The sequence below is a fragment of the Ursus americanus genome, chromosome 33, assembly GCF_024610735.1.
Source record: "Ursus americanus isolate L20-20 chromosome 33, mUrsAme1.1.p, whole genome shotgun sequence".
Lineage (NCBI taxonomy): Eukaryota > Metazoa > Chordata > Mammalia > Carnivora > Ursidae > Ursus > Ursus americanus.
This window is the reverse complement of record NC_142159.1, coordinates 13,222,772-13,246,283: the sequence shown is the minus strand read 5'-3', so window position 1 is coordinate 13,246,283 and position 23,512 is coordinate 13,222,772. Positions and strand designations below refer to the sequence as shown.

At 43.2% G+C, this 23,512-nt stretch overlaps 1 long non-coding RNA gene across 2 annotated transcripts in view; it reads left to right on the top strand.

The window, feature by feature from the left end:
- Positions 1–23,247, top strand: part of LOC123782218 (uncharacterized) — a 48,317-nt gene extending 25,070 nt beyond the window's left edge. The window contains exons 4-5 of one of the 2 annotated variants that reach the window (XR_015722770.1): positions 4,955–5,154; positions 19,030–23,247. This is a non-coding gene — a long non-coding RNA (uncharacterized LOC123782218). Of the gene's footprint in view, positions 1–4,954; positions 5,704–19,029 lie in introns of those variants that run through there. The other variant, XR_015722768.1, reaches the window with a different exon arrangement.
- Positions 23,248–23,512: the final 265 nt, after the last annotated feature.

The following is a 23,512-nucleotide window of genomic DNA, read 5'->3' as shown; positions in this document are numbered from 1 at the left end:
GGAGAACAACAGTGATATTTCCCAAAGCAGTGTCTTCTCCAGCAACAAAGCTGGGGACGTTGGAAGCCAAGGGTGCACACAGATTCACAGAGGGGCTTGCACGATGGGGAAGGCAGCCTGGCGTTGGGGCAAAAGTCATCTTCACGTGACATAGTCCAGGTCTTAGTAGATCGAAGACAAGATCGGCACCATCAATTCCCTGGCTTTTGTTGGTCGGATATCTGAGTCCTTAAAGGGGTTTAAATCTGGCAAAGATAACTCAAGAATGTGTATCAGGTCAATCTTTACTCTTGAATCAGCACTGGGAGTTTTACCACTGATTTATTGTCCTTGATATGATTAGGTTATCTCCTGGCCTGATAGTGACTGTTCTTATATTCTTTTGTTCCCTTAAAATCACTGACTACTGGGGTCGATTCTTTCGCAATCTCAACATACCCCAGGAACTTCTGCAAGAAATGTGCTTTGGGCAAGTAGTGCAGGTTAGGCATAGATCGTGCAAGATGTCCAGGAGCCTAATATGACTTAGGTCAAGAAAGCTATGTTTCATCTTTCTTTTTCTGGAGACCTTAACTCTTTTACCTTGTTTTAGGTATCGGTATTAGTGTTTTCTATATTTGTCAAAACTCATCAAACTGTATGCTTAAGAACTGTACATTTTTCTGTGTGCAAATTATACTTCAACAATATTTTTTAAAAAACCTTAAGACACTTTGAACTCCCAAGTTTTAAACGATAAGCTAGTTTGGATTGCTAGTTCACATCTGCGTGTGCCAGCCATGCAGCAAAGCTCATGGCAGAGATGTTGGGGGTGCAGCAAGGAAAAAGTTTATTTGAAAGGCTGAAAAAGGAGAGGAGATGGGGGAGGGAGACACAAGCCCCAAATCCTTCTCTTTGAAGGGGAGAGTCAGAGATTTTGTAAGGGCAAGTGGAAAAGGGTCTGGGTGAAGGAGAGAGGATCTACTCGATTGAAAACCAGATAAAAGAAGTCACTAAGTAAAGGAGGATTCATCTCCTTTTGTTGAGCTCAAAGAGGAGGTCACTGGTCCTGACTGGTTCAGTTCAGTCTGGCCAGTCTGGCTTTTCCTTCCTTCCTTCCTTCCTTCCTTCCTTCCTTCCTTCCTTCCTTCCTTCCTTCCTTCCTTCCTTTCTTTCTTTCTTTCTTTCTTTCTTTCTTTCTTTCTTTCTTTCTTTTTCTTTCTTTCTCTCTCTCTTTCTCTTTCTTTCTTTCTTTCTTTCTTTCTTTCTTTCTTTCTTTCTTTCTTTCTTTGTTTCTTTCAAAGTAAGCTCTACCCATGGGATGGGGCTTGGAACTCACCACCCTGAAATTAAGAGTCACACGCTCTACCTACTGAGCCATCCAGGTGGCCCCTGGTGCGGCTTCTGGATGAAACCTTGATTTCCTGCAAAACAATTAAATTAACATTTGGTTGTCATGGCATCAGGCAAGAATATTATAGGGGCGTGGTGGCAGATGGCATTCCAAGAAGAGGCAGAAATGGGAAAAAGCTGGTTTCGCTTCTCTGCCCTGGTCACTCCTTGGTGACCAGTTTCATTAGCTCCCTTCCTTAAAATCAACCCTAGAGAAACTATGCAAGCCAAAGGGAAATAGATTCTAGAACCTATGGAAAACAACAAGGCCACCCTTCCCCTTGGCCATCCCTGGACCAAGGCTGCCTTGAACCTGTGTGTGGGAGGGTGGAGGCATGTGTGTGTGTGGGGGGGTCCTGGAGGAAAACGATTTTGCTACCTTTTTCGGGACTTACTTGGATGACTGCCTTTGTGACCAGGACTTGTTTGGTTTGGTTTACGGGTTCGCCTCACCTGTCCCTTGAGTGTCTTGGGACAAATCTTCACGTTCCTCCCGCACAGGTACCTGGGAGGTGATGTTGGCAATACAAAAGCCCTGCCAGGGTTAGCACGCAAGTGGGAGCATCCTTTACTCTTCCCTCTTCCTCCAACCTCCAGGGCTGGGAGTCAATCCCCCCTCCCACTGTTTATCTCTAAGGAGTGGAAGCACATGGAACCTCGAGCAGTGGAACAGCTTGGTGGGCTGGTGGGTATCCAGAGGATCCAGTTACCTGTGGCTCCTGGTCCTGGGGCTCTTCCCCTTCCCTCTCCTTTAATTCTTCAAGGCTGACTTAAATTGGGGTCTTTCACCCTTCCCATTGCTTACTTCCAGACAAATTAGCAGAGAGCTATCAGATTTGATTCTGATGATTTAGCCACAGATGAAAACATTTTTCTGTCCACCAGTTTCACTTTCCATTTTTGCCTCTGCTCATCTTTGATGGAATGGACACAGGTCTTTCCCTATACGGCATGTAAAACCGTTCCCCAGGGCGCCTGGCTGGCTCAGTCGGTAGAGCACGCGACTCTTGATCTCGGGGGCATGAGCTCAAGCCCCACATTGGGTGTGGAGCCTACTTTAAGAAAAGGAAAAGAAAATAAAAACTGTTCTCACTTTGACAGTTCCTTCCAGAAGCACATGTACCGTTACGCTCCTCACTTTCTCACCACTTTCGAAGTAAATGCTATTTCTACATATGTTTCTTTTGTAATGGCTTGTCTCTTATTAGCACTTTGAAGATGCAATGGCTTTATGCTTATTGGTTATCATGGGGTCAATGACGTGCGAGTGATTCATCGGTCACAAGAACAGCGACCAGGACTGTGTTGTTCACAGTGGCAAGTCTAAATTAACCTTTCCCTATAGCCAATGGCATCTGTCGGTGGAGGGAAGAACCAACATGCTTTTTTTCTGGAGTTTGTACTTCTGTGAAACTGTACACACTGAAATTTAAGTGGAAAAGCTTCTCTATACATATTATCCTGTGGCTTTAAAAATATGTATAACGGACACCTTTCCTTGTCAGGGCCGTAGATGTACGTCACTCTTTTTGCAACTGCGTAGTATTCTGTAGTTATTCGTACACCAGAACTTACAGTCATTTCCCTGTTGATGGACATTTAGGTTTTTCCTAGATTTTTTTTTTTACTACAGATAATTCTGTAAAACACATATCTTTAGGTTTAAACATATGTTTCTTTGATTTTCAATGAAACTGAGCATCTTTTTAAATGTTTATTGGCCATGTGAATAGGTAGGCTTGTACTTTGTGATTTTTTTTTTTCTGAAGACCTCATGATTTTTAAGTGCTCTATGATATTACAAGGTATGGCTATATTGCATCTTACCTGGGTAACCCCTAATGTGGCACATTGCATTGTTTCTTTTAAAATCAAATGCCGAACTATCTGGACTATCTGAACATGGGGAGATTTGCACGGTTGACCAGCCATCTGAAAAATGTCTTGCAGTTAATGAACCAGCTTTGGTCATCAACGTGCTTAGGTGGCTTTGGATATTTATATTTTACTGGGGAGACAGAGAAGCATAGTTTTGAAATGTTTGCCCAAACACTGAGTGGCGGCCAGACCTCCACATTCTTCTCCATTATTCCAAAGAATAATTGTCAAATTATAGTTGGATAAGCATTGTATCAGAACCGTTTCCACCCCCCCTTTCTAGATTTATGTGTATATTTTGTTAACTGCTTTTTTTGATTAGGAGCAGTTTTATTTGTCTATAGGAAGATTTAGGGCACCTCTATTTGTCATTAAAGAGGAAACACAGACATAAAACTAAGAGGACCGTTTTTAGTACTCTAAGGATTTTTCTTAGTGTCCCTCAGTGGCAACTGTCCAGTTTGTGTGGCTCCCTCGAATAACCTTTAGAGGTTTTACAGCAGTTTGAAATTTCTCTTTGTCATTGGTTTTCATGTGGTTATCATGCGTCCATCGGGATTTATGAAGCCACATCACAGTTGATAGATTTAAGCACGTACCCCTCTTTGAGCAGTCAGCAGATGATTATAGACTCTTTGATTTCTTACCATGCCTCCTAAGAAGGATGCCATCCTTCCTCCCTTCCTCTCTGTTTTCTGTTTGCTGCTGAGGAATAGCATACAGATGACAAAGTTCATAGCCTGTCCCAACCCTAAGTGCTTAGTGGATTTTTACATGTGGACACATCCATGTGACCAGGACCCAGATGAAGATGGAGAAGGTTTCCAGCAACCCACTCAGCTTCCTGTGTTCTTTCCCAGCCCCCTGCTGGAGGCAGCTACAGTTCTGACTTCTGTCCTCTGTGTTGCCTGTTCTTGTGTATATAGTATGTGCTCTTGTGTGTGGCTCCTTGTGCTTAATATTCTATGTTTTTGAGATTCATCCAAGTTACTGCGTGTGCACATGGCTGTTTGTTGTAGTGTCCACCACGTGACTACACCAGTTTGTTACCCATTCAAGTCTCCATGCCTTTGAATTGTTTCCAGTCATTGGCTAGTACATTCAGGCTGCTAGGAACATTCTTTGCATGTCTTTCTGTGGAGTCATTTCCCTTGGGTGTATACTTAGGGTGAGAATTGCAAAATGTGAAGGTAGGCATGTATTTAGCTCTAGAAGAATCTGCTAAACAGGTTCCCAAGGAGATTGTAGCATTTTATATTCCTACCAGCAAGATGTGAGCATTCTGGTTGCTCTAGGTCCTTGCTAACACTTGTCATTGTCAATCTTTTTAATTTAGCCATTCTGATGGGTATGTTGTGGTATATCCTTGTGGTTTTCATTTGTAGTTCAAGGATATTTGATTCTGTGGGTCACCGTACTCAAGGTTTTACTCTTTATCTGGCAAGCCCTTACATTTTGTATAGTGGAATATGCCAATTGTTTAAGATGGTTTCTGAGATGATTAGATTGCTTTTACCAATTTGATTATTCCCAGCCTTGACATCGGTGTTCTCATAGCCTGAAGAGTGTGTGTGTGTGTGTGTGTGTATACCTTGTAGGTCTCTGTTTCTGAGAACAAGCTTTCTTTAGAATGTTCTTGGCATATGGAGTCATGTCAGGTGATTTCACCTGTAATAAACTCGATCGGATATCTTTTCCGTTTCAGGAAAGGACTTTGTAAGCTCACATCCCACACTCAGTCCAGAGCCTGTTATATAGGATGGAGAAAGGACAAGTGAGAAATTGGAGCAGCTCTGATTGAAATATAAATCTAGTTAAGAAAAACCTGAAGGATGAATTTCACTGGGTCCCGACAGTTACTGGCCGTGCGGCAGCCACCTTGAGGACATCGCTGTTCGATTAGTGGTAAATCTCAGTACTCTAAATTACACTTCAAACATCACCTTCTCAATGAGGCCCACCCTGATTACCCTTTTTAAAATGCGACACGTCCCCCTCCCCACATTCCTGATCCTTTTTACCTTACTCTATTTTCCCCCATAACGCTTCCCATCTGGTAACAGAATTTATCCCTATATTATTGTGCCTAACCCAGCTTCCCTTATTCTTTCCAGGGCTGGTGCTGGCACTCTGAATTAGGACCTTTCCGCTTTGCCAGCTGGTCCCGGTTAGGCTCTAAGGAAGCTGGAGGGAGGGGGCAGCGAAGGAGGAGGGGGAAGGGACTTGCTACTTCCGGTTTGCTTTGTGCTCCCCTGAGCTTCTCCCCTGCAACATATCATCACCCAGCGTGGCAGGTCCTTCCTGGGGCAGGCTTTGCAGGGTTTGTAACCCTTCCAGAAGTAGCTTTGCTGCACCCCCTCCGAGACCCCAGCACCAGCCAGGAGGCACCTCTCCTCAGAGGTCTGAGTTTTAGTTCTGCTGGGACCATCTAGTGTGATGGTCCTCAGCCGCCCCCCCCCCCCCCCCCGCCTTGAAATTCTCTTAGCATTTTAACCCTTTGCTTACCTGGCGAACAGCTTTATACCTAGTTAACAATTCTTTATATTAAGTTCTCTCTTCAAATCTGTGGTGTGGTTTCTGTTTCTTGAAACAATCCGGTATATTGCTTATTGTCCACACCCCCTTTCCCCACTATAACAGCAGCTTCATAAAGGGCAGGGATTTTGTCTTTTTGTTCTCTGAGCTATTCCGAGTCCCTAATAAACTGCCTGACACTTTGTAAGTGCTCAATGAATGTTAATGGGCTGCATGAAAACGGGTGGGTGGATGGGTGTTGGTTTACGATTTTATTTGAATTATTTGTTGGACAGGGTTTTCTATTTCGGTCTTTGTTAGCTCTGAGCCAGGATTAACTGTAAAATGAGGTTTAAATAAGAGTGGCATGTTCTTTTTGGAGATAGAAGCAGTCCCCAGAACCTGGGTATTTCGACCTAGCTTTCGTCTAGTGAAGTTTTGGAGAGCCCCCTGGATTGGGAGATAGAAAAGCAGGGTAAGGCTGCGAACAACAGGGACGGCGGAATATTACTCTGATCAGTGGTCCACTCAGGACATCAATACATTTTTTTTAAAAGATTTTATTTATTTGACAGAGATAGAGACAGCCAGCGAGAGAGGGAACACAAGCAGGGGGAGTGGGAGAGGAAGAAGCAGGCTCATAGCGGAGGAGCCTGATGTGGGGCTGTAATGCCGGGATCACGCCCTGAGCCGAAGGCAGCCGCCTAACTGCTGTGCCACCCAGGCGCCCCAGGACATCAATACATTTAACAAAATATTTTTGAGGCACACTTTGGATAAACTAGTGTTTTACAGTCAGGGCAAGACCACTGTTGGAAGCCTCAGGGATGGAGACAGGAATAAAGAACAATCTCTCCAGCAAGAAACCCCCAGACCGCATGAGGTCATGGTGGCACTGAGTCCAATCAGCAGAATGACTGCAGTGGTCTTCCGCGGGATCAGAGGACAAGTGAGTGCTTGGGATCTGAAGGTGTCTTGCAAGGACACTCAGAAAGTCACTCTTTATTGAAATAATTTTTTCCCTAGTCTTTTTGCTAGTCTCAGATAAGAGTCTGAGTTTTGGTTTGGACCTCCAAAAATTCTTTTTAAGATTTTACTGTCTACTTTTACATTGTTTTTTTTTTTTTTAAGATTTTATTTATTTATTTGACACAGAGAGACAGCCAGCGAGAGAGGGAACACAAGCAGGGGGAGTGGGAGAGGAAGAAGCAGGCTCCCAGAGAAGGCAGACGCTTAAGGACTGCGCCACCCAGGCGCGCCTACTTTTACATCGTAAACACTATCACGGGCCTCAGGAAAGGTTCAGTCGGAAAATGAATTCCTTACCAGCAGCACAGATCACAGAGTCACTTCCTTAAGTTTCGGCTTCCCAGGGAAACATGGGATTATTGAGTAAATTTGGGTCAGGTTTTTTTGGGGGGTGAAGTTTTAACTTATAGGGAGATCACACAGATACATGTGTGGTGCACTGTCTGTTATCATTAGTGTGATTATGTCCATTAAATGCTTTAAGAAAAGAGTCTAGTCCTCTGAGTCTTTGCCATGGGGTAGGTATCTTTTTATAGAGTGATATATATAGCTGTGCCATAAAGCCCTGGTGCCTGACGGCAGTTTATGGGCTCAAGAAAAAAAGGTGAGGTCTCTTCCAGCATGAATCTAAAGAAGTTTTCCTTTGGTAGTCTTGAAAATGGATCTATCAACCAGGGTATAAACTGATGGCAGAAGTAGGGAAGGATATGTGAATCGTTTTGTGGTGATGTGAATAATATTTCACAAAACCCATAAGAACTTGGCAGGAGCTCACAATTACGAGTGCTTTTGAAGTCCTTTGTCTCCTTCCTTCCTCCCTCCCTCCCTCCCTCCCTCCCTCCCTCCCTCCCTCCCTTCTTCCTTTCTTTCTTTCTTTCTTTCTTTCTTTCTTTCTTTCTTTCTTTCTTTCTTTCTTTCTTTCTTTCTTTCTTTCTTTCATCTAATAGTAGGGGTAAACCAGGATTATTTTGTACGTGTCTTCTGACAAGATGGCATGAACTCAGATTAATTTACATGTTGAAGTTTCTGCAATGTTTATTAGCCAAAGGGGAATGACTTAGGCCACTTAATATTTGTTGTGGCACGTATTTTAGCTAAACTTGTGTTTTAGGAAAAAATTTTTGATTTCCTCTGAACTCTGAGGCAGACAGGGACAATATAAACTATGTGGAATCAGGAAGAATTTTGAGATTTTTGAAAACAATCTTTCAAGTGAAATGAGCACCTCCATTGCTTGAAATGGAGAGGGTTGGTCTCCAGTAGGGATTAAGATCATAAAAAAGTTTCTTAGCAACAAAGACAGAGACAATATTTGTGCATTGGAGGGAGAAAAAAAAACCCACCTCATTTAATTATGAAAGAGATTGATATGAATCAACCTTAGGAAATTGAATAAATGAGAGGTGCAGAAAGGGACCAAGAGGCACCATCTCTATGGGCTTACCCTCATTGTGGGTTTGGCAGATGGGGCAATAAAAAGTCCAGTCCAATCTGATATAAAAACTGCAGACTCTTGTTCAATTTAAAGTTTCTCGTTCCAGGGCGCCTGGGTGGTTCCGTTGGTTAAGTGTCCAATTCTTAATTTTGGCTCAGGTCATGGTCTCAAGGTTGTAAGATTGAGCCCCGAGTCAGGCTCCGTGCTGGGTGTGGAACCTGCTTGAGATTCTCTCTTTCCTTCTCCCTCTGCCTGCCATCCCCCAGCCTGCTCGGGAACCTGCTCGCTCATGTGCACGTGCACGCACCCTTGCTCTCTCTTTCTCTCTGGGGCAAAAAAAAGTTTCTCTTTTCCCAGGCTTGGAGTGTTGCAGGTGGGCAGGATGTCTGGTAGGCATCTTCTCTTTTCTTCTTCCACTTCCTCCCCCCTCACCAGCTGCAGGTTTGCGTCCCTTGAAGGTGGGAGTAGGGGGAGGGGAAAGGTTTTCTTGGTGATTTCGACACTAATCTGGTGTTGGTGCCTCTGGGTAGAAGTCCAAGGATGACTGTCTTGTGAGGTGATTTTATGGATTTTTTTTGAGGTCCTCTCACATTTTTTTGAGGACCTCCGCCTACAGTTCCATAGAGAGGAGAATGCCTTTTCTGGCTAGCCACCCCAGCTTGGCTTCCGTGTTTGATGGTCCAATAGCCAGCCTCTTTCTGCTGATGGCACCTGGCTTCTGGCAGGAAACATACTAGGTCAGACTTCCTTTTGGGCATCTCATACCTGGCAGTTCCCTTGGGGTCTGCCCGTGCAAAGCACGCCCCTTGACCCTGCTGTGGGTTCAGTTTCTCTCCCTGGAGATAAATACTTCACCACCTTCTCTTCTACCCTTCTAAGGACAGTCTGTGTTACTGTTTGTGATGCCAGTTAACAATTCATGCTTCTCAGCACTAAACCCATCCTGGAATGCCCTGCTTTGAGTTATCGAAGCTGGAACCTTGCAAGTATTTCTCCTGGGCGGCCGCCATGATGTTAAGCCTTGTGTGTAGAGCGCACTGGAGGGACCCCACTGGAGGAAAGGGGCGCTTCTCTTCCTGATTCCTGTGTTCTTTTCTTGCTCCTGTGATGCGTAGTGACCACTAGCCTGTGGGGTAACCAGGGCTGCAATGCCTAGTGAGTTTCAGAGTCACCCCCGAGGCTGCCCGGTGAGTTTTAGGGGCAGCCTGGGCACATCTTCTTTTTTTTTTTTATTTTTTTATTTTTTAAAGATTTTATTTATTTATTTGACAGAGATAGAGACAGCCAGCGAGAGAGGGAACACAAGCAGGGGGAGTGGGAGAGGAAGAAGCAGGCTCATAGCTGAAGAGCCTGATGTGGGGCTCGATCCCATAACGCCGGGATCACGCCCTGAGCCGAAGGCAGATGCTTAACCGCTGTGCCACCCAGGCGCCCCTTGGGCACATCTTCTTAGGTGAGTTCTCCTGGCACCTAGGGGGCGGCTTCCCAGCTGCTCCTCTCCCATGAGCAGTATCCTTGTGAGTTTGGTTCGTGCCCAAGGGGGCAGTTTTCTGCTTGCCAGCCCTGGCCGCTGTCATCTCCGCGAACTTCTCTGCCATCTAGTGGGCCAACACACACCTTCTGCAATGAGGTCTGAAGCTCTTTCAGACTGGTTCTTTCCGTGGGTGCTGTGCCTCCGTTCTCTGGGAAACGCGGGGGCCAAGGTCAGCTATTGCTCCGTCGTTTCTCGCTCTCTTTACTGCTTAGTAGCTAACCCCCGTTCCTAGCTCGTGAGCTTTCCCTGTTCAAATTACTGTGTGGTTTCTGTCTCCTGACTAGACCCTGACTAATCTATTTGTCTTTTTCCTATTGCTTTTTAGTAATTTTTTGTATATTTTGAATCTTAATACTATGTTATGTATTTGTCACATATCTTTCCCCAGACTCTCACTTATATAAAAAGTACATGTGTAATTTTTTAAAAAATATTTTACTTATTTATTTGGCAGACAGAACGAGCACACAAGCAGGGGGAGGGGCAGAGGGAGAGGGAGAGGGAGAAGCAGACTTCTTGCTGAGCAGGGAGCCCCATGCGGGACTTGATCCCAGGACTCTGGGATCATGACCTGATTTGAAGGCTGATGCTTAACTGACTGAGCCACCTAGATGTCCCTAATTTTTAATGATAAAAACAACGCTTACATATCTAAGTCAAGAAGTACAACATTGTAAGCACCCTGAAATTCCTCAGCATGCCCCTTCCCCATTCACAATTCGATCTTCAGCCCCCTTCTTCCCACTCCAGATGACTACTAGCCTGGCTTTTATAATGACGCTATCCTTGCTTTTTTTTTTTTTTTTTAATAATTTTAGTACACACACTTGCATTGTCAAACAATGTAATTATGTCTGTTTTTAATTCCATATGAATGCAGTCTTACTGCATGTTTTCTTTTATAACTATGTTTGTGAGATTCATACGTCATTGTGTGCAACCTATCTGATTGGTTAGATTGTCGTATAGTATTTCGTTGTGGGAATATATAACGCAGAGTGTCTCCACCTCACAGTTTTTGGTTATAAGAACCATGCAACTATGACTAGTTTTGAACAGGTCTCCAGGTATGACTGGGAAAGCTTTTCTAAAGTACATACTTAGAGGTGGAATTGCTAGGTCAAAGGATTTAGAGATCTTCAACTTCAGAAGAGAATTCCTCACTGTTTCCCACAGTGGTTGCACCACGTGACATTTCCACCCAAAAAGGGATGGCATTCCTCTTGCTCTACTGTCATACCAATACTGGTTATTACCAGATTAAAATTTATTATTATTATTATTATTATTATATTTTTGGCTGATTTGGAGGATTTGTAATGGTATCTCATGATTTCAACTGGCATTCAAAATAAACATATTGATATGTTTATTGGCCATCGGTATTGCCTTTTTTTGTGATGTTGTATTAAAGTTTCTTACCTACTCTTCTCCTGGGGTTGTCTGCCATTTTCATATTGACTTGTAGGAGGTCTTCACTTATGCTATGTCCTATTTGGCTTTGGTGGGTTTTTTGTATTTTAAACACCTTTTTCACTCTGTGGCTTGTCTTCTCACTCTCTATATTATACCATTTGACAAACAGGAGCTTTAAATTTTAGTGTTATCAGATTTATCAATCTTTTTCTTTATGATTATTGTTCTTTATGTGTTGTTTAAAGAAATCCTTCCCTGTCCTGAGGTCACGAAGATATTCTTTCTAAAATCATTTTTTTTTAAAGTAATCTCTATATCTAATGTGGGGCTTGAACTCACAACCCTGAGATCAAGAGTCGCATGCTGTCCTGACTAAGCCCGCTAGGCACCCTCTTTCTAAAATCTTTATACTTTTTATTTCACGTGTTTAGGTTTTTGATGATTGCTGGACGGATAGCCAATTGTGTAGCACCGTATTGAAAGACGGTCCTCTGACTGATGGGTAATGTCACTCCGACATCTATTAAGGGTATATAGAAGTTCGGTATGTTTCCAGGCTCTATAATCTGTTCTGGTGGTGTTTGTCTATTCATGTGGCACCTTTTTGTCAATCTTCATTTTCTTACCTTTTTTTTTCTTTTTAAGTATGCTCACCCCCTACGTGGGGCTTGAACTACAACCCCGAGATTGAGTGTCACATGCTCTACTGAGTGAAACTGTCAGGCACCCCAGATTTTCATTTTCTATTTGTAACTGCACAAAGGAGTAACATGAATATTTTTTTTAAGATTTTATTTATTTATTTGACAGAGAGACAGCCAGCGAGAGAGGGAACACATCAGGGGGAGTGGGAGAGGAAGAAGCAGGCTCATAGCAGAGGAGCCCGATGTGGGGCTCGATCCCGTAATGCCGGGATCACACCCTGAGCCAAAGGCAGACGCCCAACCGCTGTGCCACCCAGGCGCCCCAACATGAATATTTTTGTAAGTATTTTATATCCAGAAGCCTTGCTAAACTTTCTGATTAACTTTAATAGTTTATTGGAAGTCATTTTGAATTTTCTATGTATACAATATGTAGACAACTAGACCAACGGAACAGATTAGAGATCCCAGAAACAGACCTACATTTCTATGGATCCTCGATATGTGACAGAGTGGACAACTTCCAGTCCTTCTCACTCTTGTTCCTCTGTTTTGCCTAATTGGCCTATTACGTCAACTAAGACCTTGAATGTTGAGAGGAAATGGTGATACTGGGCATCTTGGTCTTATTCCTGATCTCCAACATCTCACCATTGCGTATGATGTATCTGTGGGATTATCTACGATCAGATTAAATAATTTGACTTCTATCATGGTGTGCTAAGAATTTTTACTGTGAAAGGATATTGACTTTGACCAAATGCATTTCCTGCATCTATTGCAATGATCATATGATTCCCCCCCCCCGGCAAACTTGTTACTTTTTGTATTTTTAGATACAGAACGGATGCCCAGAAAAATGACTTTTGAATGAAGAAATTAAATACTAGCTGAATAAATTGGGGAACTTGCAACAAGCAAGTAATGGAGCCTTAAGATCTAGGACTTTGGACTTTTAGTCCCAGTATCATTTTTTACAACCCTTACCCCTGTCACCATGATTTGTCCTGAGGCCCCTCATATCAGCCTCCTAGGTGGGGAAAATTTTCTAGGAAACTGCAAAGGCCAGGTGACCTTTTCCTTTCCTTTCCTTTCCTTTCCTTTCCTTTCCTTTCCTTTCCTTTCCTTTCCTTTCCTTTCCTTTCCTTTCCTTTCCTTCTTTTGCTTTCTTTCTTTCTTTCTTTCTTTCTTTCTTTCTTTCTTTCTTCCTTCCTTCCTTCCTTCCTTCCTTTCTTTCCTTCTCCTTCCCTCCCTCCCTCCCTCCCTTCTTTCTTTCTTGGATTTTATTTATTTATTTGAGAGGGAGAGAGAGGGGGAGAGAGAGAGAGAGAACGAGCCCGGGGCAGGGGGGGGGAGGCTAGGGGCAGAGGGAGATGCAGAAGCAGACTCGCTGCTGAGATCATGACCTGAGCACAAGGAAGACGCTTAACTGACTGAGCCACCCAGGCTCCCCAGCCAGGTGACTTTCTAACATGGTCTTAATACTCTACTCAAAAACCAGTCTGGGGGCGCCTGGGTGGCGCAGTTGTTGAGCGTCTGCCTTCGGCTCAGGGCGTGATCCCGGCGTTATGGGATCGAGTCCCACATCAGGCTCTTCCGCTGGGAGACTGCTTCTTCCTCTTCCACTCCCCCTGCTTGTGTTCCCTCTCTCGCTGGCTGTCTCTATCTCTGTCGAATAAATAAATAAAATCTTAAAAAACCCCAAACCGTTCTAGCCTCAGGAATAATGATACTAAGCTTACCGTGAACCTATGGATGATCACAAGGTTTTCTTGCCTATATGGTTGCTGTGTTTCCTTGAAATCCACTGTGGAACTAGAAGGTAGTTGGTAGATGGCAGTTGGTGAAGTCAGGAAGAAACTGTATGTCTTCATAGAGAATTTCAGACTCTCTGTTTACAGAGTGTGGGATTTCATGAGGCACATGGAAAGTTATTAATTAAGGGACAGTTGGTAAGTGAATTTTTGGAAATGGCTAATTACTCATAGTTCAGTGTGTTTTATGGAAAGATCATCTGGGTACTTTTCCATTTGTGTCTTAATGACTGCAGTTTATGGCTATTAGGTTAGACTTTGGATGTAAAGGTGCTGGTAGGTTAAATTACTACACATTCTCAGCATATTTCCTTTAGCACAAGACATGCTCTCACTCAGGGCTCTTCTGTGCTCACAGTACTAGGGCCAGTCAGTTGTCCTAGAACTCGGTTGTAGATACCATGAGTGCCCAGCTCATATTCCCTAGGCCCACCCTGGAGATGACTTGTAGACCATCACTGTATGATGAATGGCTTCCTGTTTCTCCCTGCTGAAGGTGCCCCTAGGCCACAGGAATTTGCTTGGCTTGTGCACAGGAATACTGGAAATGTTGGAGAGGTATAGCCCGAGATGATGGATGCACCGGTTAATAAGGGATGAAATTGGGGATAAATACCCCAGCCTCCTCATCCTTTGGGTGGACAACTCTCTGTTCTACACAGTCTCTCCGAAGATCCCCAGGAGGATTGGGCCCCACCTAGCCAAGCAGTAGGCTGCTCACTAACACACTCTTTCTTGTCTTCCTCCCTTCCCTGTCTCACTTGTCCACTCCCCTACTGGTGCTTCCTGTGATCACCTCTCAAACCACTCATACTCAAATCCTTGTCTTGGGGACTGCCTTTGGGGGAACTCAAACTAAGATGAGCACTGCTTTGGTTTTTTCATTCTGCCACTCAAGAAGCTGCATTGGCTCCTTGCCATCCACTGAGTGGAGTCCAAACTGCTCCCTGGTGTTGGATGCCATTTGTAATTGGCCACCTAATGTTGCTCCCAACACTCCCCCGCCCCATTCTCTAGTTCAGCCACTGATCCCTACCCATGCTGTGCATATGCCCATCTCTGTGCCAGAGCTTTCTCTTATCCTCTGAGGGATGCCTTTTAATCACTTGTCAGTCGCTCTCTTCTCTGTGCTGCTGGACACAGCTCCCCAGAGACTAGCACACAGTAGGTATGAGAAATATTTGTAGGACAAATCCATTAATGATTGAGATGTCATTTTAAACCCATTAGACTACTAAACTATTATAGAGTTTGGTAATAGCAAGGATTGGTTATTGGTGTTGGAATATAGGTACGTCTTGCCCTGCAATGGGGGCATAAATTAGCATAGTCTTACTTGGAGGCAATGTGGCAATATCTATCAAAAATTTAAATATGCCTAACATTCAACAAAGCAGTTCCACTTCTAGTTACTTATCCCACAGAAATACTTTATGTTACAGAAATACTCTATTCCTTAGAAATATGGCACATGAGCCCAATGGTGTGTGAATAAAGGCCACATATAATATCTACTGTCATTGTAACGATGAAAAAACAGGAAATTGGCTAAATGTCTATTGATAGAAGAATGGCTAAACACTGTTTAGTTCAGGGTATAAAATAAAATACTATACATCAGTTGAAAAGGATGAGGAATGGCCATTAAAAATCTTCAACACTTATGTTCAAAAAGGAAGTAGAAGAATATGCATAATATGCTTCTATTTATATAAAAAGAAATATACAGGTGGGCATATTTTTATATATGCATATATGTATATAAATGTATGAAAAAGGGCTGGAAGGATGTACTCCAAGCCGCTAACAGTAGTTACCCCTGGGAAGGGAGGTCTTGAGTGCATGACGCCAGAGAGGAGGATGAAGGGAGAGACTTCTGCTTTTCATTTTAGGTATTTTTGTTCTGTTTGCATTTTTTTTTACAGTGAGAACATAGTTACTTTCCATTTACAGTTATAGCAGCAGGCCTGTAACCTATTCCTTTTTACCAAGGACTCTTGGGGGAACAAAAAAGGATCTCTACTCAGATCCCCTTGCAAATATTCTAGTAACCAGAGCTTCTGGTAAGCAAATAAATGGTATTTGCTAGTAGAAAGATAATAGGCTTTATCTGTAAATTGCATTTATCAGTATATATTTGATCTGCTTAGATTGTTTATTATAAATAAACCCAGAATTTATGGATTTAGGGGGCATTGTTTATTGGGAAATGTTGCACATGCTGTGTACTTAGAAATAGTAGTGTTTGGTCCTGAGTATGGTCTATGATGCATGTGAATCTGATTTACAAATGGAGAGATATAAGTAGGAGGACATCAGCAGCTAAATGCGCCTCAAGGCCATGGAACTTGGGAGAATAATCTGGGCTGAAGGCATGGATAGGAAAGAGAAGATCTTGGACAGGGGCGTAGCCTCCTACCTGGTGTCCTGGACTCAGGGCTCTTGACCTCCCCACAGCTCCTGGTACTCACCCCTTGTTTGCCAATGTCCCTGCTACTCTTGGCTCCTTCAACTGCCAGAGTACCTCTCTCTGCTTTGCCTCTGTCTGCAGGATCCTTCCCCTGAGACACTCTCTACATGGCTGGCACCTCTCATGTTTCAAGTCTCAGTTCAAATGTCACCCTCTCGAGACTTGCCTTGCTATGCAACCTAAAATAGCTCCCTTCTCAGCCCTGGGCTCTTATGGCCTCGCCCTGTTCACACGCTATCTGAAATGGTTTGGTTTTTAACTGATTTTCTTTTATTGTGGTAAAATCTACATAGCGTGAAGTTTACCACTTCCACCACTTTTAAGTGTACAGTTCAGAAGCATTGTACGTTCACAATGTTACATACAACCACCATCGCTATTTCTGGAACTTTTTCATCAACCCAAACAGAAACTCTATGCCCATAAACAATAGCTTCCCATTCCCTCCTCCTCCCATTCTCTGGTAACCTCTATGCTACTTTTTGGTTTTGTGAATTTGCCTGTTCTGGGATGGAATCATACAACACTTGTCCTTCTGTGTCTGGCTGGCAAGATTCATGTCTTATTGCAGGTGTCAGACTGTCATTCCTTTCAAAGGCTCGATAATATTCCATTGAACGGATAGACTACGTTTTGGTTTTCCATTCACCTGTTGATGGGCACTCAGGTTGTTTCTACCTTTCGGCTATTGTGAGTAATGCTGCTGTGGGGTGTACAGGGATCTGTTTGAAGGGCACCTGGGTGGCTAAGTTGGTTAAGCGTCTGCCTTAGGCTCAGGTCATGATCTCAGGGCCCAGGGATGGAGCCATGTGTCAGGGGTCTTTGCTTAGCAGCGAGTCTGCTTCTCCTTCTCCCTTTCCCCCTGTGCTTGTACTCTCTCTCTCTCTCGCTCACTCTCTCTCAAATAAATAAATAAAATCTTTTTAAAAAAGGATCTGTTTGAGTCCTTGGTTTCTCTTGTCTTGGGTACATACTTAGGAATATAATTGTTTATTTATTTGCTTGGTTATCATCTCCCTTCCGCTAGAATACAGACTCCAGTGCCTGCAACAGTGCCTGACCCACTCAATGCATATTTTCGAAAGGTGCACATTTCTCAAGGAAACTGAACAGGGCACCATAATCATCACCTGCCTCATAGGGCTGTTAAAAGAATGAAATGCAACCACTGGCATCCTAGCACAGGGCCCCAGCCTCTCATCACAGTTCCGTTTATGGTGGCTGTCAATGAACACTTCACAGCCCACGTTCCTGACCTTCATAACTGCTCTCTTGGCTTCCAGTTACCTTTCTGTTGCCAGCATAGATTTTTTTTTGACGTTCTCCGGTTTGCCATGAAGGCACCAGACATCAAAATGGTCAAGACCCCACACCTGTCCTCAAGTAGCTCATAATCAAATTAAATTCAGAACACAGTTCTAAAAGCAGACACTAGAGGACAGTTCATGAAGTGAGTTAGCTTGTGTTTTAATTGGAGTCAAATTTGTTTCATAATGGACAATGTAACTCGGGAGTCCTAGTCAAAGTGGGTGAAGAGAAACCGAGCATGAAAAGTCTCCCCCTTGTTCGTATGCTTCTGCCACTTCCGATGATCCGAGGAGGACGTCCAGTGCTGGGCTAGAAGGTGGCACCTGCCCTTCAGCTTTTCCCTCCACCTGCTGCATACCAGGTGGCCAGAAGCTGCTTAAACTGTTGCCAACCTATCTTCTCACTTCACACTTCTTGGAACTGTAATATGTGAATCCTTGGGGGGAAATCCTGGGGAAAGATGGAGAGATAGAGGAAGAAGAAGCAGGAGCTGTTAGTAATAGATTTCAAACCAGTATCCAACCACCAGTGAGTTCTTATTAAGTGCCAGCTGTGTGCTTCTTATGGTACAGTGAGAATAGGGGTGGCGGGAGAGGGGAGTTAGTGTACTGTCATTTTATCCTCACAGAGTTTGTGACCAGGAAAGGGCAGACAGAACCCCTGGCTGAGAAACCCCCACAAGACAGAGATGTAAGTGCTGAGAGATAAGGGGGTTGCTGGTGCAAACGTAGACTGTCAAGACGGAAGGGCTCATTGAAATATGAGCTAGTCTCTCATTTCAGAGGGGGGGGGAATCTGAGGCTCAGAAAGGGTAAGTGGTTTGCTTGAGGCCACACAGCTAGATGCTGTCAAAGATAAGGCTCAAAACTCGGTTCCCCAACTTCTCTACCACAGTTTTTTTTCTGTTAAACCACAGGTATCTCTGTTGATTGAACAGTCTAGCGTGGCTTTGTCCACTTTCTGTAACATGAGTCGTAGGAAGAAGTTAAACATTTCTAGTAGCCACTTAAAAAAAATACAAAGAAACAGGTGAAATTGATTTTAATAACATTTTATTTAACCCAATGTATTTGAAATCTTATTACTTACGCATGTAATCAATATAAAATTATTAAATGAGCTATTTTATAATTTTTTCATTGTACTAAGTCTGAGAGGTTGGTGTATGCTTTATACTTCAGCACATCTTGATTTGGACGGGCCACATGCCCCGTGAACGATAGCCGCATGTTAGTGGCCGTTGCATTGGCCAGCCCCAGCTAGCTATTTGAATTCAATGATTAATGTGTCAGATTTTCCGGGGAAATACTGAAGAATGTGAAAGGTGTTATGTAGACATCATGGTACATAGGCAAAGAGTCTTAAGGCTGGCAGCCTGGGTTTGGATCTTGATTCAACCGTTTAGTAGCTGTGTAGATGGGCAAATCACTGACCTTCCTTGATCTCCCGATCCCTAATTGTTTTATATGTGTCAAAGGGCAATTGTAAAGATCTGCTGCGCAGCTTATATGAAACACACATGTATGTATGCACGTATGTGTAAATCCACGTGTCTGTAGGAACATGATTTGCTTCTATAGCATCTGGTGCTCAGGGTGTTATTTTCATTTCCTTAGAATACAAGTGATTTTGGAATGATGTCCTGCGGTGAGCCCCAGATGGATTATGAAACAACTTTATCAAGCATCTTTAATATCCCATGAAATCAGTACAAAAGCAAATGGGAAGCAACGAAAGATGTCCTAGGATGCTGAGCTGGGAAAGCCAGCTCCTCTGGTCAAAGTTGGGAGATGCAAATCTCTCTGAGCCCCCCAGTCCGTGTGCCTATGGGACCCAACCCCAGCTGACAGCCTGTGGGGTTAGACGGTCAGGGAGATCTGAGCCCTTGGGCCAGCAAGCTGCATGCTTTTATAATCTGCTATGTGAACACATTCACTTAAATTGAGGATTCAGATTTTGATGGAGAGAGCTCTACTGGATGCTGAAGTGCCTCAAAGCCCAGCTGCAAGCCATCCTCGGATAATGGAGAGCACCACAGTTACCCAGGTACCTAGGCATGTTTTCATCACCCCTTGGCCGATGAAAATATTGACTACTGGAAAGACTCAGAGATTAAGCAAAAATAAACGGGCTGAGAGTTGAACCCAGGTAGCCTGACCCTCAGGCTGCTTTAGGGATCAGAGATTAAAGAATTGAGTCTTGAGTACCCAGAGGCAGAGTATTAGAGACATATTCAATAAACTGAGTGCAGTTAGTTGCTCCCTTCCTCAGAAGGCAATCTGGAGGCAGCACTTTAAATGGTTCTGTTTTTAGTTCTTCCAGGGGCGTCCCCTATGGCTCTAAAGATAGGTTTGTGTGGCAATTTCTCAATGTATTAATTTTAGACATTGCTGTTGACTTCTTGTTGTGGCTTATACAACCTCCTTTCCTCTCTTCTTTTTTTGATGTTATGTGCATTCAAGCTGCATAAACCTCTTTCCCTTTCCCTCAGCTTTCTGCAGTTACCTTTGGCTTCCAATAAACTGAATTTACCTATGAGTATGATGTAAATAGAGCCAAGTAATGGGCTGACATGCATTTCCTTCTCTATTCATTTAATGCCTCTAGAGGAGAATGCCCTCAGAGTCAATTTCGAATGGATTCTTGTTTCATACACAAGTTAAAATCATGACATGTTTAATTTTTGGATTATGTCTATCACATATGATTCCTCTCCCCTCGCGTTTCTCAGCCTCTGTTTTCTTGTTGGGAGTGGCTAATAAAAGTTGCTCTTTTCTGAGCAATTGCCACCACATGCTGCGTACATTACTAAGTGCTCTACACATAATAATTTAATCCTCGGAGGTACCCAAAGAAGAAGGTGCAAAAGTAACTGCATTTTACAGATGAGGAAATTGAACCACAAAGAGTTTAAGTGGTGGAGCTGGGATTTAATGCAGACAGTCTGGCTTTACTTGCCTAACCACTGTGTTCTTCCCAAGGGATGTGTGCCGTTGTCAGCATATCCCCAATCCATTCTCATCCCTGCCCATTCTGTGTATCGCTTCCTTGTTCTAATTTAGATTGGTTTCTTTGCATTTAGACCATGCCTTTCTCATCCAACTATTACAATTTATTTTAAATGGACATCTCTGGGAGTCCATTATTCTGCTTTCTACACCTGTGGGAGAGGTCCATGCAGATCCTGTAAGTGAGTTTGGAGTCTATGGGTCAGGGAATTCTGGTTTCTGGGTACTGGGTGCATAGTTTATAAAGGGGGGATGTTGTAAACTCTGTGTTGCCTTGGCTACTTGGCTACATGGACTCCTTGACCCATAGAGAGGGGTGTGGCCAGCAGAGGGTCAGAGTACCCACTAAAAGCATGGGACCCAGGGAAGAAGACCCTCTTGCCTGAGTCTAAGGCCAATACTCTTTTCTCCAAGAGGTTTTTAACAGCTTTTGAAAATAAACCCATCCTCAAAGCTCAGTGATTTGCTACCACTCCATCGAAATGATTCAAAAGACTGTACCTTGAGTTCTGACTGTACAGTTGTGGGTGGCCACTTATGGGTCAGACCTGCTAGGTAGTCTCTGCAGTGCCAAGGCAAAGGGTGCTGAACCCTATCCAAAATCTGTGTTATAGACATAAAGACAGATGCCAGAAATCCCTGGGGCATTTCCCAGAAGGAAGGGCTACTCTGAGAGGCTTGTCTCCTTGGCCATGTGGGCTCCTCACCTGGAAGGGGCTATTGAAGATTGAAGCAAGGACACTAAGTCACAATGAGGAGTTGCATGTATGGTATGTCCAAGTAAGCTCTAGCCAGACTGATCCTTCTGCAGACTCTGCACTGCACCCCCCACCCCCAAAATTTTACCCGAAGTACTGGAGAATAAACAAAAGCAGGCAGATCCTGGAAAGAAGTTAACACTTGGAAGAAAAGAATGGCACAGGATGAGTTTCTAATATTTTATGGCTTTCAGCACACTGCAGTCAGTACCATTTGAAGGTGTCTAACATCACAATAGAAAACCTGCAGTATTTTTGGCCTGAAACCCAGAGGGCAGAGTTGAGGACATCCATAGCCCCTGGAAAGGAAAGTGAGGGAGAAATCCTGGAAAGGTAAGAGAGAGAAGAGGAGCCCAAGTTCTTTATAAACTCTTTTTAAATCTCTGGCTGTAAATCACACATATATAGGAAAGACTACAAGCAGATCAGCTAAGGATACAAGAAGTAAACTGATATTTGATCTGCTTTTCCAAAGACAATATGCTTTGAACCCAACCAAGTTAATTACCTGGCAAAACAACAATCACAAAAATCAGCACTCTTTAGAGGAATATAACAGAATCCAAAGTGTCCATTACATAACATTCACAGTGCAATCCAAAACTATTTGACATGAAAAGAAGAAAATGAGGGGCGCCTGGATGGCACAGTCATTAAGCGTCTGCCTTCGGCTCAGGGCATGATCCCAGCATTCTGGGATCGAGCCCCACATCAGGTTCCTCTGCTAAGAGCCTGCTTCTTCCTCTCCCACTCCCCCTGCTTGTGTTCCCTCTCTCGCTGGCTGTCTTTCTCTGTCAAGTAAATAAATAAAATCTTAAAAAAAAAAAGAAGAAGAAGAAAATGAGATCCATTTTCAAGAGAAAGGATAATCAACCAAGATAGACCCTGAATGAACACAGAGACTAAGGAGAGGCTAGTTTGGCAGAGATGGGGCAGATATCTGTGGTAGCCTTTAAAACATTCAAAAGTCTTATTTCTTTTTTCTGTTTAAAATATAACTCAAGTTTATTGTAGAGATTTTGAAAATACAGATAAGAAAAGAAAACAAACATCTATTGTAATTGCACTGCCCAGATAATTCACTGTTAACATTTTGATGTTTATTCTTCTAGTCTTCTAAAATATATATCATCTTTATTTTAATCAAATAAGTTCACACTGTATATACTATTTGAAATCTGCCTTTTGATGTTAAAGCCTATCCTGGACATCTTTCCATGCCTCAAAATGTTTTCTTGCAACATCAAGTTTGATGATATGACTGGATTGTAATTATATATTAAGTATATTAGTGTTATATTTTCCATATCAATTACAAATAATTTTCTCAGTAGGTTTTTGCTTTTTATACAAATTATGGTGTGCCTATGCTTTCCTCAGTTGGCAATAGTCCAATAAAAATCAGCTACCGGGTGGCACAGTTGGTTAAGCGTCTGATTCTTGGTTTCAGCTCAAGTGGTGTTTTCTGGGTTGTGAGATCGAGCCTCACATTGGGCTCTGCACTCAATGCAGAGTCTGCTTGAGATTCTCTCTCCTTCTCCCTCTGTCCCTCTGACTCGTGCTTTCTCTCCCTCTCTCAAATAATAAATAAATAAATCTTTTAAAAAATCAGCTACCGTCTCTCTGGGTAGCCATGTGTTAAACGGCATTTCCCATGTGGGCAGGGTCCATGTCTGGTTTGTTCATCTCTGTATTGCCAGCACCTAGCATATTGCCTGGAGTGAAATAGCTACTCAATAAAAATATGTGTTGGCTGATCAACTAACTTGTAACTCGTGCCCCTGAGGGGAAGGCCCAAGGTACCATCACTGTTTGCTGGCTTCCATTCTTGCCATGTCGTTAGTCTGCTTTTGATCTAATAATTCACGCTCTTTGACCAAGCAATTCCTCTTCTTGAATCTATCTGAACTTTTTCAGAGATGTAAGGGTGCCTGGGTGGCTCAGTCGTTAAGCATCTGCCTTCGGCTCAGGGCCTGATCCCAGGGTCCTGGGATCGAGTCCCGAATCAGGCTCCCTGCTCCACTGGGAGCCTGCTTCTTCCTCTGCCACTCCCCCTGCTTGTGTTCCCTCTCTTGCTGGCTGTCTATCTCTGTCAAATAAATAAATAAAATCTTAAAAAAAAAAGAGATGTAGGCAAAGCTTTATATACAAGGATGTCCATTTGAGTTTTATTTATAATAGGGAAAAATTGGAAACTATTTCTAGGAATATAGAAATGATACATAATTACATGATAGACAAATACAGATCTGGGGTTTTAGAATGCTTTTTGGTAATGTGAAAAATTCTTATGATTTAACGGCATATGAAAAGTCCAGAATGTAAAATTGTAA